We start from the raw sequence: 13502 nt of genomic DNA, 5'->3' as shown, positions 1-13502 counted from the left end.
AAATTAGATAACATTTGTCACAAGGACAAGAAAATTTATCCTATTAGGAAGGACCCATCATGAGTGAATAGTATCATCCATAAGAAACTTTCTTTTCTAATCGGGGACATAAAATTTTTAAGTAGTTTGAGGAAAGATCATATCCTCACAAATCAAAATCAGTTTTGATTCTAAAAGAAAGTATCCTTCTGTTATATAAAATTATATGTTGAATATGTTGAAAATATTAATATTAGGTATCTAAAAATCTCGTCTTATAAATTATATTTAATAATGTAGATAAATAATGTATGATATCCAAATATCACGACATGAGAAAAATATATTGTCAATGTGAAAGGGGGAATATTATTTATTTTTTAGAATAATATAAACATTATGTAATAAGTTTTGAATAGGAAGGCTACATTCAAAAGTTCAAATTTGATCATTATAGAGCATGTTCCTTATTTGGAGGTTAAGAAAAATGCAATGAATGTTCTCACGGAGGACCTAGATTTTGGCAAAGTGGTTAATTTGATTTTTATAATTAAAACTATGATATTTAAGAGAGGTGAGTGATGTTGTAAGAGGAGCCACTCATTAATTTAATTTGTTTCACCATAACTATGGAGGTGTTGGCTTTTTTTACTTTGGTTTGTGGTTTTGACTTAAAGTTTCGAAATGTTACTTGGTAGTTTCTAATTCCAACTTTTTTATATATTGGAGGTATGGTATAGATACTTTTAAGGTTATTTTTCAAGTTTTCTTATGCTTTTAATTCATAGCTAGATAATTGATTGTATTGACGTCCACTCTTTTGTGATTAATACAACTTTGGTTCTATTTGGTGATGGATTTTTTTCTTTCAAGCATTTCTCCATTTAAATATAATGTTCATATGGTTTGTATATCTATATTTACTTCTCAAATGGTTACATTAATATTATTATTTTAATCATATTCCTAATTGGGTGCAATCGCTACTTTGTAGATATTTGCATTGTCTCATTTATCTTATTAGTCAACATTTTGTATCATAGCTATGAATTTATCTTAGAGGATATATTTCTTGCAATATTGTGATTTTTTTGTAATTGTAGTGGGAGTATTTTATTTAATGGTTTTGTAAATTTAAATGTGGTTAGATAAGGCAAGGAAATCACATTCTACTAGAGATTAAGAAGTTGAATGGATCTAGCTACAAGTTTTGGAAACTAAAAATGGAGGATCTCTTAGAGCAAAGAGATCAATAGACAATTGAGACAAAGAAGGAAAAATCTGCTAGATTACTAGACAAAGACAAAATATAATAACAAAAAGACAATAAATTATACAAATGTATCCTTTTTATTTCATCCTTTAAATGTCTCTAATGATAAATTTACATACGGCTTGTGGAGAAGGATGGATGAATTCTATTAAAATAAAAGTATGGTAAACAAGTAATATTCAAAATTAAAGTTGTATTGTTTAAAAATGAGGGCTCTACAATCAACCATTGAAATTATTTTTATTTTATTTTCATTCAACTTGTAAATATAGATGTCAATATTGTTGAAAATATGAATTTGTGTTGTCATTGAAGTGAAACTTGTTAATATATGTGGTTTGGATGTGTGTTTAGTTGTCAAACTTCTTTATATCTTTGGTTCGGATACATATTCGGTTTGGTTTGGAAATTGATTGTGGATGATTAAGATGGTATATCTTGTTATATTATGGCTTCTCCAAATATTTGGAGAAGATCTCAGTGGTCCATAGTTGGTATTGGCTAAGTGTAACTATTCTAATGAACAATTTGTCAAAGTATGCTCAAAATTTTGGCCTGCATTGTGGCAAACTGCTTCATTAGTTCTTGATGTTGTAGTATGATGTTGGTAGATGAAAATGATACATATATCTTAGTTTATATGTTCTCATTTGATCTATAGTTGAAGTATGTTAGTTTGGGTATTAGCTTTTCCAATGACAGAGTGACGATTTGTAGGAATGCATTGCATTCCTCTACCTTCAATATTTTTTGTGATCCAGTTCAATGATTTGGCTATGTTGGTGTTTGATGATGCTATGTGGTGCATTGAAAAGTGTTTTTTTGTGGTTCGCATCATGTTTTGAGTAAGTTTGGTCAATTGGCATTAACATTTTTATCTCTTGGAGTCAACTTGTGATGTTTTGGTCCATGCGATAGCATGTGGATCTATAGATGTTGATCTGAGATGCATAGGAAGGTATATTGACATAGTGTGATGCTTTACACACCTCATTCTACCTTCTACATATCTTTAAATATTATTTTTTTGCTAACTATTTATATCTACATGTTACATCTAATTAGGCTGACCTAATTGATGTTATTTTGATTGTGAATAGAATATAAAGGATGAAATCATTTTGGAGGACTGAACACAAGTTTCATATGGGGTATGTGAGTGATATTGTGTAAGTGAAAATTTGTGCAAGTGCAAGTGCAATTGACTAGTAATAAAGGCAATTTCATATGTAGAATAATAGTATGCTCTAATCAACATATCAAAGGATGCAGCTCTCAATAGTTCAATCATATTGATACTTTATTCGCATATGCTTTGTATCTTTACCTAAATAAGTTATCTTCAATGTCTTCATGTATCTATTGCATCTTTCCCTAATATTGTGTGTCTTAGTAATGAAAGTACCATGTATTGTCCAAGGGGTTGAGCTTAGTTGGTTAAAGCATTGAGTTCTCAATGTGGAGACCCAAGTTCAAATCCCATGAGGGACACCTTTGTGTAGAATTCTAAGTTGTGACTCTTGGTCTTCCATTGGTTGTTTAAAGTGGATTTCTAAGTTGTGACCCTTGGTCTTCCATTTGTTGTTTCTAGTTTGATGCTTGAAATGAGCTAGTATTTTTAATAAGTTTGCTTGAAAGGAGCTGGTATTTGTAATAAGTTTGTAACGTGGATGCTCGAATGAGCAAAAAAATGAACTTTGTGATTCTATGATACTTAATACAAAAAGTACCATGTGTCTTATCCTAAGGTTGTGTGTCTCAGTCTTGCAATCCCATATCAGGAGCAATGATCTTCATTGGCCTTGAGCCTAAAACATTGTAATTTGTTTTCCTATAGATTGATAATTATCACTATGGTTTTTCCCACATTGGATTTTTCATGTAAAATATTGGTATTCCTATGTGATTGCTATTACATTTTTCAATTATTTAATTTTGCACATGTGGTAAATGGAATGAATGATAATTGATTGGTTAAGTTTTAATATATACTAGTTCACCCTTGCCCCCCCTGCCCCTCTCAACATTTGAAACTATTAAAAAACTGGTATTAGAGTGAAGGTTATTGAAGAAAGAATGTAATAGTTGTAAGTAAATCCATAATTTGAATACAATGTTTGAATCAAATGTTGAGATATGCTCTTACTGATGTGGATGAAAGTAGAGAAAATAATAAGAAAGTAGAAGAATGCATTGGTTATTTAAGAAATCAAGTTGAAGATATAAATAATACCATTGATGATATTGTAACAAAGCTACATATCAAATCCAAAGAATGTATCAAAAATTGAAGTGACCATGTTGAGAAAAGAGTTGAAATAAGAAAAAGAATAAATTGATAAGAGCTTGAAGCTTAAAGGCATTAGTGAAATACTAGATGTGATGCTAAAGTTCTTAGAAGAAATATAAAGATAAAGGCAAACTTGCTTTTGAAAAAAGTGAATATTTTAAGACTCCCAACTGTATACTTGACTTGAGGTTTAGCCAATAAACAACATAAACAAGGAAGTATACCAATGAAACATAACAAAACAAATATCTAAATGACAAAGTAATCTAAATCATCCATCTCCTAATATTTTTCCATTGTTTTCTATCTCCAAGGATCCTTCAAATCAAGTGGCTCTCAACTTGGATGAGCACTTGATCTCTAGGATGACTACCTAAAGAATGAGGAGTATGTGATCAAAGATCTCAATGCTATGCAACTAAGATCTTAGTGAATTATTTTGATATGAAACTATATAATGATATGGTGAAAGATGATGAGATTGATATGAAGCTAAACTAGCATGACAATGATATTAAGATGATATTAAGCTAGCATGGAATTGAAATTTAACATAATATATTACTAACATGATATGGAAAACATGATAAATCTAGGCTATGATGCTACTAAATGATGTTATTACTATTGTAGATAGGAATTCGGAAATCATCAAAGCAATAGAAACATTAACCTAGCTCAATCACAAAACCAGATTGCAATGATAACAAAACCTATAAACATTCAATAGAGATATGGAAATAAAATATTCAATTCAAACGCAAACCATCACAAATGCGGATTTCTCCTCCATGATTCTCCATTGTCCTTCTTTCTCCTCCAAATTTCTTTGTTTTATGGATCTCACCTTCAAGTGCATAAGCATAATGTGAAAGCAAGATTGACAAGACGATAGCACAAGAATACTAGAAGCATGATTGATTCAGGGATCTAATTGATTGAAAATTCATCCAATTTATAGATAAATTGGAGAGATGACCAAATTAGCATGAAGAGATTTGAAAGGAAATTTCAAATCAAGAATGACAAATTGACACTTTCTATGAAAGATTGATTGATTGATCAATTATGACAAAATTATGACAAGGTTGCTATGTCAAAATTGATTGATTGATCAATTATGACAAATTATGACAAAATTGCTATGTCATTCCCATGAAATTAGGAGAAATATTAGAAAAATAGAAAATTAGAAAATTAGATGAATTGGAATTTAGGAAATTAGAAGAAATTGGAAAATTAGGAAATTAGGAGAAATTAGTAAATTAAAAAATTAGGTAAATTAATTAATAATTTTTCATTCATTAATTAATTCACAAAAAGAGAGAAGAATTAGTTAACCAATTAAATAAATATTTAATTGTGACAAGAAGACTTAGGATAAATAAATTATTTATTTAACCTAGAGGAAAAATGACAAACAAGATTAAATGAATAAATCATAAAACCTTAGAAGATGAATTAGAAATGCAAGGACGACAATTAGGTCTTGACAAAAGATAATTGATGTCGGTTCGATTATGATTCTGATTAACAAAGGACCAATACTAACAAACGATTTGATTGATAAATGTGCCAATTAACGAGGAACAATGACTGATTGATCCAAATTGACATGATTGAGAAGGACGATGATCGATGACAAATCAATCACAAAATGACAAGATTGACAAAGAGACCAATTGATAAGTGCCAATTGATGAGGAATAATGACTAATTGATCCAAATTGACACGATTGACAAGGACGAGGATCGATGACGAATCGATCGCAAAATGACAAGATTGACAAAGAGACCAATTGATAAGTGCCAATTGATGAGGAACAACGACTAATTGATCCAAATTGACACGATTGACAAGGACGAGGATCGATGACGAATTGATCACAAAATGATAAGATTGAAAAGGAAAACAATCAATGACAAATCAATCACAAAATGACAAAATTGACAAGAGGACAAAACCCTAATTCTGTCATCGATTAGGATTGACGATGTCCAAAATGATGACAAATGAACACGCACATCGATACGACAAGATAAGATCGACCAAAATCATGACTGAAGATTATTATCGACAAGACCAAATTCGAAAGCGAGATAGATGAAGAATACAAAAGAAGGACTCAATGCTCACAAATGATAAAGACCAAGTGTGTGACATAGAAGAAATGTTAATGCGACGCAAAAACCCTAAAATAAGGCAATGCGCAAATGTTAAAATACGACTCCACAAGCGTTGACCATTTTTAGATGTCTACATTTTGGCCCTCTTTGAGACAATGCGATTTTAAGCGTTGTTTCAAAGAACAATAATGAAAATGCCCCAGACACTGACAATGACATATGCATGCCCCCTCGAGGAATTTGCCGGAAACATCGAGAAAAGAGGCCAATTGATCGATAAGAATGATAGAAAATGATAGGAGCAAACAGACTGAAAATTGGGGATCGAATACACAAATGACAAGCAATTGAAGGTGCAAAAGACCGCGACCAATATAAGATGTAGAGGGTGCAAGTCCATCTATGCACTGACAAAGTGCTATAAAGGAGACAAGGAGAAGAAAAATAGCTCATTTGCACTAGCCAAAGTGGAGGATTTGTTGCTCTGGAAAAGAACCCTTGCAGAGAGATGGTGAACATTCCAATGGCAGATCACCTTGGGGAACATGTACACACCTACAGACGACTGGATGATGTGGGAGCAGTGGTATGTATCTCAAAGACCCATATTGTCAATTTCATTAATTTGGCTTGCTTATAGGACATTGTGGGGCCCACAGGGAACAAAAAAAATGACTTCTGCACCTATGTGGGCGTATCTTGCACTTGTGTGAGATGTCTTGCGCTTGTGTAGGGTACACAGGCGCAAGACATAGCACACAGGCGCAGTTGTGCACTAGCAACCCTAATTTGATCAAAAACAGCATGTGAATGATCCCGAAAAGGGGGAAAAGGGTAGGATAGGTCAAAATAGATTAGAAACACCCTGATTTGTGGATGAAACAAGGAAAATTCAGTCCATAGGAGGAGACCCTAAAATTGACAAAATGTGCCCCAATTGTGATGCAGAGTCGACAGTATCCACTAATTACGCGGGAGAACCGACCTGACTGCTTCATGTTACAACATAGACTCAGGAGCACTGACAGAGATACATTAGTAGGACTTGGATTATACTATATTGCATTCATGCCCGAGATTAGGGAAAACATAGGACTGCTTACCGCATTGGCAGAGTGATGGCATTCGGAGACTTCCTCTTTCTATCTGGCGACTAGAGAGGCGACGGTGACACTAGAGGATGTATGGCATATCCTCCACATTTCGATTCATGGGGAGATGATAGAGTATGACCCGGTGACAGGGAGAGACGCTTTGTGCAGATTATTTGAGTGCAATGCAGATGATCTAGATATCGTAGAGAGGGAGATTGGCTGGGAGACCATGGCAGTAGTGTACGATCAGCGATATGTGGTGATAGCCATGATTATAGCATGCTTATTAGCAGGGGACAGACGCGGACATGGATTCCCTATTGGATGGGGAAGAGTGCTAGAGTGGATGGCGATAGAGGGGATAGTGTACGCATGGGGACCATGTGTGCTTGCCATGCTATATTTTCAGTTGCATCAGATAGCATATCAGGGAGTGCAGACTTTGAGTTGTGGAGTCACACTGTTATAGGTATGGGCATTTGAGCACATAGCCATATGTCGACCGATTGTAGAGAGACAGGTTTTACCACACTGACCATATGTGTATTGCTATGGGGGAGCACTGAGACAGGGTCCTTTCGAATACATATTGTATTGGCGACATGAGCTAGACAGATTGAGGGAGTTCACATGGAGGCCATATCTTGATTGCCCTAGATGGTCAGATGATAGTGATGAGCTACCGTATTGCAGATAGGAGAGAGACCTGATTGGGTGACCAGTGAATCACCAGAGAGTGATTGAGATGTACCTGCCAGAGAGAGTCAGACGATAGTTTGGAGAGAGGCAGGATGTACCTAGAGGGACTGCACACTTTGCCCGATCTCACAGAGAGACGAGTCAGTGGAGGAGGATGATTCAGCCACACATAGCATATGCCAACTTCACACAGCTACAGTAGAGACAGTGGAACTGGAGATTAGATGTGGTGGATGTCGGGATGATAGAGGAGTATGAGTGATGGTTTGCACGACGACGGCCTGTGCCATTGACAGATCCTAATATTTCGGTACCGAGGAGACAGGAGGACTTCCCACTCGCTGGAGAGGAGGACGGAGATGATGAGGATGAGGAGGATGATGAGGATAGAGGTGATGAGGGGGATGATGAGGATGGAGATGATGATGATGATGAGGAGTATGAGCCAGATTCGGCCGATCAGGAGTCATTGCAGGATATACCCATAGAGTCGGAGACAGCTAGCATAGAGGAGATGGAGCTATGTAGGGCCACCATAGCGAGTCAAGAGGATCACATTGAGACATTAGAGAGACAAAATGCTATCTTGAGGATAGAGTAGGATCAGTTCAGAGCAGAGATAGCCAGACTTACAGCGGCTCGAGATACAGCGATAGCCCAGGCACAGCAAGAAGAGTAGAGAGTCACCGAGTATATTGGGTCGATTAGGGATGCCAGTGCACGTGAGATGGCACAGATGTTGGTAGAGACCGGAGAGGAGATACGCCATTGGAGGACACTATATGAGAGTGCAGTTCCACCAGAGCAGAGAGCAGCATCATATCGAGCACAATCGAGGACAGAGAGCAGGCCACGTTTTCGGAGGTCAATGATCAGCATGGGGGTGAGTGGACCTATGAGACCACCACAGCCAAGACCTGGGGCAGGAGGGACATCATCTATGAGACATGGCATGGATGAGGAGGACAGAGAGAGCACCCAGTGATAGAGGCACGTGCTCCTTATGATAGACAGTTGACATTATGTAGTGTGACATTATGTAGTCAGCCTGTGGGCCATACTTAGGACAGACAGTCCAATTTTGTACTCCGATATTATTTTGATATATAATATGATATGCATCGATATGATGGGATGCAATGTGTTATGACTTATAGTTATTTTCCATGTATGGATGGCTTATGCATTGTTTATGTACCATTGTGGAATATGTATGGATATATTTTTTTATGTGTTTTTGATGCATTTATAATATGAAATGGATAAAATGCTTGATGTGATGCTTGATATAATGCAAATGTACTAATCAATGAATGCAGGATGCAGTATAGGTTTTTTTGTTTTGTTTTGTTTTTTTGTGGAGATCGGAGAACTAGACTGAACTGACTGCCCAAACTGATGGAAGAAATGTTAGTAAGAAGAAATGAGACAGAGGACAGTTAGAGACGAAGAAAAACTTGCTTTCACTAATGCACTTTGTAGGTGAGAACCTTTATTTAATGTAGCAAAATGGATGCAGAGCATCATGGCATTGAAGGCCAGAGCTGAAACGCAACCCTTTTTGCAAAAGACAGACATATCACACACAAGGAATGAGTGACGCATCCTAGGGTGCATACATCAAGGGTCGAGGTATGTGCGGCGTTCAAAAAGCGAACGTACTTATCACAGAAACCCAATGATATGGTTGCCCCAGTTTGTAACAAACATTCCACAAACAACAATCACAACAAAAAAGAAAGGGACCATGAACCATCCCGGTCACTCTAAATCACTCAGTGACATCATCGACCAACATAGGAACATGATCGAAGCCAAAGATAAATCAATAAAAAGATAAGACTTGCTAATTCCAACAAGTCAAACAAACATCTTGATCTTCATTGTCAAAAGTTGAAAGTGTTGATAGGACGCTCATGCTGTCTAGTTTCAGGGAATGTGGTACCCCGTCTAAGACAGGACACAGTCTGGTTTCGAGTATACCACACCCTGTATAAGACCCATGATAGTAGTGACAAGGAAAAATGATATTGATGTTGATTGATTAATATGACAAATTTAATCAGTTTGAATGTCTGGTTTGATTGAAAAGTTCATCTGTTAATGCGTGATTTCATTAAAGCGCAGTGTGTGATTGCGAGTTGTTGTATGTATGCTCAACGATCTGTCTATGCTCAAAGGGATCATTTATTGCAAAATGCTTGTTTTTGGATTTTAATGTTTTGAAAAAAAATTATTTTTTTAATTTTTCAGGACTTTATTTGACTTTTTAGGGATTTATTTCAGGACATTATTTGATTTTTTGGGATTTTTTTCAAGATCATTATTTGATTTTTTTGGATTTTTTCAGGACATTTTATGATTTTTTTGGATTTTTTCAGGATATTATTCAATTTTTATGATTTTTTTCAGGACATTATGTGATTTTTATGATTTTTCCCCCAGTGTCTAGCAAGGCAAGGAATATGACAGGTGAATAAATAGGCTTTTTAAAATGTTGGTGGATAGAGGGAAGACAAAGGCCTTTTTATCATGGAGACAATATGGATGCAATTTTCAAGGGCTATTGCATGATGGGACAAGAGACTGGATATGGCAATGTAAAGCAAGAACATGGCATGAGGGACATGTCAAGAGGTTTTTGAAACCATGTTTAAATTTTGCGTCCTTATGTCAGATCAAGATCAAGGAATGAAAAAGAGTGTATGAATAGTGATAAGATATGGATAGGATAAGCAAGACCAAGAATGGATAAGGGACATGGACTGAAGGTTGGGGTAGGCTAAGGGATAGTGGCAGAAAGTTGCAAGAAGCCAGGGAATATGGATGAAAGGTTGTAATAAGAAAATGGATAAAGACCAAAAGCTATGATGGACTAAAAGCTGTAAACAAGATGCATGATGCTTATGACAATCCTCAGCCTTGTCAAGATCAAAGGTGGAAAGGGAAACTAGACATGAGGGACAATAGGATATGAAGGGATGAAGGGCAATAGGATATGAAGGAGGAAACCTGCCCCCAAGTGTGGTGTGCAAGAAGTTCATAGATTACGCATGACACCTGTTTGCCAGGTTTTCATCATGGTACTTTCCCAAGGCGCCTGTTTGCCAGGTTTTCACCAGTGGATGAATTATTTTTGCTTTACTTTTTTTTTTCTTTTGTCTTTTTTTTTTCACTTTTTTTTTTTTTGTATTTTTTTGTATTTTGACTTTTTTAATAGAAGATGGACACATAATAGGGGATGGAAGGACTCAAGCATCTTTTTTTGTTTGGATAGTAGCCTTGAAAAAAAAAAATGGACCATGACCTTTAAAAGTATGCTCAAAGACGTTGGTAGGATAAGGACATGGAAAATAAGATGAAACTAAGGCGAGGATTTATGCAAAGGATGGGATCAAAGGGATCAAAGGATGGAAAATATGCATTGGATAATGGATAGGGTATTGGAAAAATTGGGCTTCATTGGATGGAAATGTTGGCAAGATCAACATTGGCACACACCTTGAGGGGTGATGGACTGATGGAGGAAAAATGGATCTCAGATTGTGAGATTTTGAGGAAGGAAAGGCTATGGATTTTGGGACATAAGGGCCCAAAACGGATGAAGGAGGTGATGGAGGAACAAATTTGAGAGGTTTGGATGGAGGAATATCAATTTTGGATGCCAAGTTGGATTTTTCTTTTTGTGCTTCAAGAAGCTACTTAGGAACCCACATTGTGTTGGATTTTTCATGCTTTTGGTGTTCTTTGGTGTGCATTGCTTGCATAAGGGATTTAGGAACCCATATATATTTTGACTTTGCTTTATTTTGCTCAGTGGGCCTTTGTGGCCTTTTGGATATTTCTTTTTCTTTATAGATCATATTGTTCTTTGTTTTGACATGTCGATTATATTGGACATGTTGATCCTTGAATACATGTGGATTTTTAGACTTATGACTTTTATGCTTGGCATCCAAATTGCTTGGAGGAGGAAAGGAATGCATGGATGGATATGAATGAAATGGAGTTCTTTTGGATGAGTGGAATTTACTCAAGGATGTGTGCCTTTTTTGACCTTGCATAGAGGACGAAGGAATATAAGGACCTAAGATGGATGGAAGGTATGATGGGGAAGGGATATGTTTTGATTTTGATGGAGGGTTACCAATGTCTTGAGAGTGAGTTGTGTAGACATGACCCTTAAGATCTTCTTTGATATGGAGGGGTTATTTCTCATGAAGGTCTACTCCTTTGCCTTTATGAATATCTTGACTTGTAGGATACTCTTTTCTTTGGGAAGAAGACACGAGTACATTATGAGGTGGATATGATAGGAGAGAAATAATGAGATCTTGAAGTGGATCGGATTGCACCAAAGTGGAAGAACCCATTATGCATGTCGAGGGTTCATGAACATCTTGCACTGACACGTTAGAATCATGAGGGGGATTAGGATCATGAGGGGGACTAGGATTGTGTAGTGGACATGGTTCAATGACAGGCTCTTCAAGAGATGGAATGGGAGAAATAATGGGATCATCAAAAGAAATGAGACCTTGGAGTGTATATGGAGCATTAAGACAAGGATCTTGTGGAGGATTTAAAGGAATAATTTGATCTTGACAAGGAGGAAGATCATTGGAATCCTCTTTAAAGGTTCTTTGCTCTTCACTTTTAATGGGATCATCGGAAAGGATGGAAGGGATATCTTGATCTTTCTTAGGAAGTGGAATGCCAATGGGATTTGAAAAGACATTGTGTTCTTGGATAGAATTGACAGGAATAAGTGAATCATCGTGAGTGTCTGGGGAAATGGGATCTTGGTCAACAATTGGATGGGATGATAAGGTTTTAGGATCTTGATCTTGATTTTCTTTAGGACTCATTTCTTCATGCTCTAAATTATCCTCTTGACATGAGGTTGGACTTTGGATATGCATGGGGGATTTTGACAAGGAATCAATGTTTTGGCATGAAGGAAATGCACTTTGAACATTTGTGATGGATTCTGGCAAGGAATCAATGCTTGAACATGAGGAAGAGGGACTTTGAATGGGGTCCTCTAAAACAGGTAATGGTAATAAAGTGCATGGTTGCATTGGGTCTTGTATTTCTGAAACATGACAAGGATGTGCATCATGAATTGGACTATCTTGGCAATCAATTATGGATAGCCCTTGGATAATTGCATCCTTGGGTGTATTATTTGATGAGGACAATATAGAAGGTTCTTGTGAAACTTCTAAAGGTGTAGGGATAGATGCCACTGGAGAGTCAATTTGTTTGTGGGGGGATGAGGCATTGCTAGACATAATTGTATTATCTTGATCTTCCTCAAAGAACTCACTTGGTAGGTTCCTTAAGATCCTTGCAATAAAGCCACCTTTCTTTCGAGGTTTTGACATGGTTGTATCTGGAATTTGAACTTGTTTGGCAAGGAGTTGGTTCTGATCTGATGTCATGTTTTGATATTGGACTTGGTTCAATTGTTCTGACATGTTTGAAACTTGGGTTGGTGTGTGCTGCAACCTTTGTTTTTGAATGTTTGGTTGTGGTTGTTGACATTGATATGTTGATTGAATTTGTTGATATTCCACCATTGGTTGAACCATTTGTGGACATTGTATAGTTGGTTGGACATATTGTTGAAATTGGACCATTGGTTATATATGTTGGACCATTGGTTGTATATGTTCGAACTGTTGAACAATTGGCTGTGATGGTTGAAAATTTGATTGATAGTAAACACCTTCTTGTTCTTGATGTGGAGGCACATAATGTTGTTGTCTCTTTTCTTGAAATTGTTTCATCATCTCTATTTGTGAGAGGAGAGCTGGTATGTCTGATCGTTCGATAAGAGATCTTACATCAATTGGCTCAATCTTTGGATTTCGACCTGGAAATTTTTGAAATATTTTGGACATTTGTGATCTATTCTTCTCAATGTTTTTCACTCTTTGTTCCAATATCTCATTTTCTTGAGCTAGTTTCTCCTCTAGTTTTTGTATTTGGACATTTACATCATTATGATAAGTTTGATCTAAGTTCTGAGACATGT

Source organism: Cryptomeria japonica, chromosome 7, assembly GCF_030272615.1.
Source record: "Cryptomeria japonica chromosome 7, Sugi_1.0, whole genome shotgun sequence".
Taxonomy (NCBI): domain Eukaryota; kingdom Viridiplantae; phylum Streptophyta; class Pinopsida; order Cupressales; family Cupressaceae; genus Cryptomeria; species Cryptomeria japonica.
This window is presented reverse-complemented; position numbering follows the sequence as displayed.